This window comes from Myotis davidii, unplaced genomic scaffold (assembly GCF_000327345.1).
Source record: "Myotis davidii unplaced genomic scaffold, ASM32734v1 scaffold448, whole genome shotgun sequence".
NCBI classification, from domain to species: Eukaryota; Metazoa; Chordata; class Mammalia; order Chiroptera; family Vespertilionidae; genus Myotis; species Myotis davidii.
Genome location: NW_006383009.1, coordinates 3,786,969 through 3,792,492, shown reverse-complemented (window position 1 = coordinate 3,792,492; position 5,524 = coordinate 3,786,969).

Here is a 5,524-nt window from a genome sequence, read left to right as displayed (position 1 = left end):
GGCCCAGAACCCCCTCCCACCCAACCCCAACCCGCCTGGGATCTTCCATTCGAACCCAGCCAGTTCTAGGTTCCCCACCCCATCCCCAGTGTGGGACCTGGCGCCCCCACTCCGTGTCCATATTCCCGCACACTTCTCTGCACCCTGCTCTCGGCCCCGTGCCCCTTCAGTGTCCCCTGTGGCCCTCAGCCCTGGCCGCTCCTGCCCTTGCAATCGTCTGTTTCAGCCTGCACCACAGCTTTGGTCCCGTCACCCCACTGAGTGGTCCCTGAGCTGCGCCTGCTTCCACCTCCAGTCCACCTCCCTCCCCAGGGGCCTGAAAGTCGCTCCCTAGTCGCCCCCACGCCACTGGCGGCGTGCGGGTTCTATCAGTCTGGTCCCAGCGGCCCCCCTCTCGCTGCATCCTGCCTCTCCTCCGTCCTCACGGGCAACCTCCGGCCCAGGCTTTGCTGGAGAGAAAACGCAGAAAAAGGAACCACGGAGTCCCTGGCACTCATTCTGGCTCTGTAGTCCCCCCTCGAGCGGGATGGGGCAGAGGTTCCTCGGGGTTTGGGGGCCTCAGGAGGGAGCTCCTGCGTGGGCAGACAGGGGAAAGGGGCCCCTGTGGGCGCGGGGACGCGGCCCTGTGCGGGTCCTGCCCGCTGGCAGAAACGATGCCCAGGAGGAGAGCGGTAAGGAGGCCCCCCATGCTCACTGACACACCCCCCCACGGAAAAATCCGCTCAGCGGCCCCGCGGGTGGGGTGCGCCACGCAGTGAGTAATCGCTCCGGCGGCCGCCGCCCGCTGACTCCAGGTAACGCAGGCTGCCGGGAGCGATGCGAGTCTGTCTTACTATTTTTGCGCAGGAATCCTCCGTGTTATTATTTTTGGCTATTGCTTGGGTTTCAGGACCCTCTTCCAGCCCGGACGCCTCATCCCCCTCCTCCCTGTCCCTGGCCGATCAGTACGCTCAGGATAAAAGGGCTCCTGAACTCAAGGCCAGAAATGAGAGTTCCTGCCGGGCCGCGATTTGGGTCGAAGCCCCGCCCCCGGCCGCTTGTCCTGAGAGAGGGGTCTCTAACTCTCCTTTCACGGGGTTCCCTGAGGCCTGGACCTTCACGCATGCCCCTAACCAGTTAATGGGGTAAAAGTGTCTGAAAGGGGCTCAGGAACCTCCACCTTGTTTGCTCAAGGCTGTCCTCCACCCCTGCTACTTGGGTCTCCAACTTAGAACCCAGACTGTCAGATAATAGAATTGGGGTTGGAGTCCTGGGGGCTCTACGCAACTGCCCCCCAATCTGGACTTTAGATGGGTTTGGTCTTTTACTGGAACCACCCAGGCCTCTGCCTCAGTTTCCCCCATGGCACAGTGGGTGACTCCTAGGCTGCTTAAGGGTTTCTGTGGAAAGATGCAGTGCCGCAAGGGCCCCACAATCTAAGTGCTTAGCATAGCACTGAGCACTGAGGACATGTGATTTTAGAGCAGAGGTGGTCCCCAGGCCTCAGTTTGTCTCCTCTGAAAAATGGGGCTGTAATCCCACCTGCCACTGGGTGGTTCAGAGGGTGAAGTGGAGGTGGCAGTTCTTGTATGGAATTGTGTTCAGGATATGTGCCCCCCTTCAAAGTTTGACTCCCTCTTTGGAACACTTCAGGCTTCTGGAGGAAAATCTTGATATTTCCCCCCAATCTCTACTCCTCCCCAAGTCATCCCTGGGTCTTAGGAAAAAGCTCCCCCATCCACCCAGGTGCTCAGGCCAGAGACCTGGAGGCGTGCGTGACAACTCTCTCCTTTGTGCATCCCCCACGTCCCATCCATCAACAAATCCTGTTGGCTCTGATTCCAAAATACATCTCCATCCTGAGATTCTGACCCCCTTCTTCCCGCCACATTTGGGTCTGCGCCCCACCATCTCCCTCTGGGGTGTCCCTGGCTTCCTCTGGGGTGACCTTGACCCCATACCTTCCCCATAATCTTCTGTCCCCATCTGCATTGCAGGCAGAGGGAGGGAACTTCTAAAAGAAGTGAAGCAGGTCTCCTCTGCCCTGCTACATTCCTTCCCTCCCCTCCCTTCCTCTTCTCCACCTTCCTTTTCCCCTTCCTCTCCCTCACTACGCTCCAGCCACTGCAGCCCCATTTCCCCAAACACATCAGGCAGGGTATCTGTATGTTTGCTGTTCCCTCTGCAGGAGTGCAGTTCCCCCAAATCTTCCCCCAGTTAGTGCTTTCTCTTCCTCCAGGTCACAGGTCAAGCGTTGTCTTCTTAGACAGACCTCCCACCCTTCTCAAGCACTGTCTATCCCTTTCCCCTTTTTAATGGTCTTTGTAACACAGCTCTTCAAACATCAGCTTTCTCTGATGACTTATTTCCTTTACACTGTGAGCAGTTTGAGAGCCATTAGGATCCTCATGTTGGGTCCAGGACAGGAGAAGAGCTCAGTGAACATTTGCAAAATAAAAAGATAGAGAATTCTCAGTCCCTCCGAGCAGCAAGAAAACTCAGTCCCAGTGTATCATGTTGCCTAGGGTCCTAGCCAGGCCTATGCCCCTGAAGTGCTGTGTGACCCAAGCCAGTAGCCAACCCTCTCTGGTCCTTACTGATAGAAGGGTATGGATTCTTTGGATTTCCCAATCCTGTCCAACCCTGTCCTGAAGGGTGCCCTCTGCTCTCTGGGTGACCCTGACCCCATACCTTTGACTTTAAGGAAAGATTTGACCTCTGGGTGCACCTTTCCTTAACCTTGGTGTCCCTGTGACTTAACCCCTTCTTCCCCAGTGGCAGCACCTCTTTGTTCAGGGAGAGGAACCAGCATTGATGGAACTTCTAGCAAATATTGACCCAAGTCCTTGAAGGTGGCTGGGAATGTACTGAGGGGGCAGATGAAGGGAGGGCCCCACATGGGCTAGGGGAGGGACTCCTCCCTAGTCTTTCAGTCTCTGCACCTAAGGATTAGGTTGGGGGAGACCCTCCAGCCCCAGCTCCCTGCATCATGCCAGGGCTCTGAGGCGCCACTGGCGGGAGGCCTTGGTTACAGCACCTTAAGGGTCCCATCGAGACCCAGAGCCAGTAGGAATGAGGAGGGCACAGAGCTGTCTCTCCCTTGAGACACCATCCCCACCCCCATCCCCTGGTTAGATTAGCTGCCTTTTGGTTCAGGCCAGTGTTCCCAGGAAGTGGCGACAGTGAGGTTCTGGACTTGGACTTGGGGTGGGGGTGGGGGTCGGGGGGAGCAGCAGAATAAGGTTCAGGACCTGTGTGCATAAGACCGAGGTGCTTTATCATTTCCACCCAGGAGGCTGAGGCTGGGGAACTGGGATGCCTGGGTTACAGGCACTGGAGGTGGGAGTCCAGGTCAGGGCCAGTGCACTGAGCGTGAGCTCCCTGCCCTCTTGCTCTCTGGAGAACTTCGGACGTCTGGGGTCCAGGAGGCTGACAGTTGGGGGGTGACATTGTGCCCCTTTCCCCTGCCTCCCCACTGTCAGCAATCGCTGGCGCCAAGAGGTCATGCCTTCTCCCCGCCTGTACCCAACTTGGGGGTGGGGGTCAGCGGGGTCGTGGTGAGGGCGGCAAGGGACAAAGGGCGCTTGTCCGATGCCCGCTCTGACCGCAGCCGCTGCTTCCCGGACGCCGGGCTCTGCTTTTCCGAGTCAACTTTCCCTCTTAAGCCCCGGAGGAATGTCGGCGGATTTCCTGAAATCCGACCCTGGCCGCCCGCCGGCCCTCCCGCCCCTCACCTGGACCTGCTCCCTCCGGAACGACAGGAGGGGCGAGTGGGCTCACCTGGGGGGCCGGGGTCAATTCCTCCTTCCGCTTCGGCCCTCAGCAGCCTCGCGGAGCAGAAAGAGGGGCGGCGGCAATCTAACCTTTCCACTCCTCTCGGGAGACCAAGGCCAGCGGTCCAACCCCTCCTGCCTCAGTTTCCCCCTCCGCAGGACTCGGCTGGACTGACTTCCTTCTCCGCTCTAAGAGCGACGGCTAGTACCCCCGACGCGCGTCCTCCCATCTTGCCGTCTTTTGCTTCTCTAACTTGTCACCTGGACCGACACCCTTGGCCACCCTGAGCCTCGGTTTCCTCATCTGCCAGCTGGGAAATGCTGCTGGTACTTCCTTACAGATTTATTGCAGGAAACCGCCTGGGAAAGGTTTTGTTTGCGATAAATGCAGGACGGTAATTGCGGAGGGCGTGAGCGCTCGGGGCTCTGGAGCTGACACGTGTGGGCTTGCATCCTAACTCCGCCGCAGGGGCCTGGGGCCTGGGCTTCCCACCGGGGAAACGGGACGTTGCCCGAGGCGCGGGGCTGGCGCGCGGTAGGTTGGACGCGGGCTTCCCCACCCTCGCAAACCGCAGCCGCAGGCCCTCGCCGCAGGGTCGCCGCGGCCTAGCCGGGAGCGGGGGAGGGGCGCGCCAGGATCCAGATGTTCGGGGTTCACCAAGCACAGCCGCGCCTGATTAAGCCACGTGGGGGCCGGCCGAGGCCGCGGACATGAAAGCGGGGCGGCCGGCCGGGGAGAAAGCGTGCGCCATTCCAACCCCCGCTCCCCCCCTCCCCCCGCAACCTCTGTTCCTTCCTCCTGGGCCGGAACCTGAGGCGCCCTTTGACCCATCGACCCCGCGGGGCTGTCGCCCCGTCTGCGGGGGCGGAGCGTAGAAGAGGCGCGGGAGGCCTCCAGGCCTTGGCAGGCACCTGTGAGGGACACACTGGGGAGCAGGGGTCACCTTTACAGGAGACCCCGAATTAGAGGGGTACCCCCACTCCCATGCCTGACAGAGAGGACGCTAGGGTGACCTAACGCTAGGTTCACGGGGCTGCCATTCCTCACCTGGGGAGTACGGCTTTTATGGAAACCAGAAGTGTCCGTTTGTCCCAAGTTTTCCCAAGACCATTAGGAATTTTAACAGCACTCCCCACTTCCCTATCAGCACCTCTCTGCCCCACCCCATTCGGTTCGGGCCGAGAGGCCCTCAGTCCGGGGGAGCAGGGGCCCGATCTCCCAGATCTGTGGGTTAGGGCTGGGCCAGAGGAAGATGAGGACGGGCTGAGAGGGCTTTCCAAAGGAGGCACACTGCTCCCAAGTTACCGCCCCCCTGACTTGGGTATCAAAGGAGATAATGCCGGGGACCTTCCCAAAGCCTTGGCTGACCAGCTCGCAACGCTCCCGACGCTTCATTTCCATTCTCTAGGATCTAGGGCAGGCTTTACCCCACCTCCCTCTTATCCTAACAAGCCCCGCCCTACGTCAGGTTCCTCGCAGTTCCTCCTGCCTCGATTGCCTGTTTTGGCCAGCTCAAACGCAGCCTCTTCCGGGAGGCCCTCCCTGATATCCTGGCAAATAGACTCCTGTATCTCATCACCCTGTCTGTTTCCTTTTGGTCCCTAGCTCAGGCTAAGATCCTCTCTCCAGTGGATACGCGGGAGACCAGATGACAGGGGCCGCGATCCACCTGCCCGCATCCCCGAGTTGCAGCAGCGCCGTGGCCCCGCCCGTTCTCCGCATCCTCCGCCCCCCCTTCCCAGACTGCCTCACTCGGGTGACGTCAGCGACT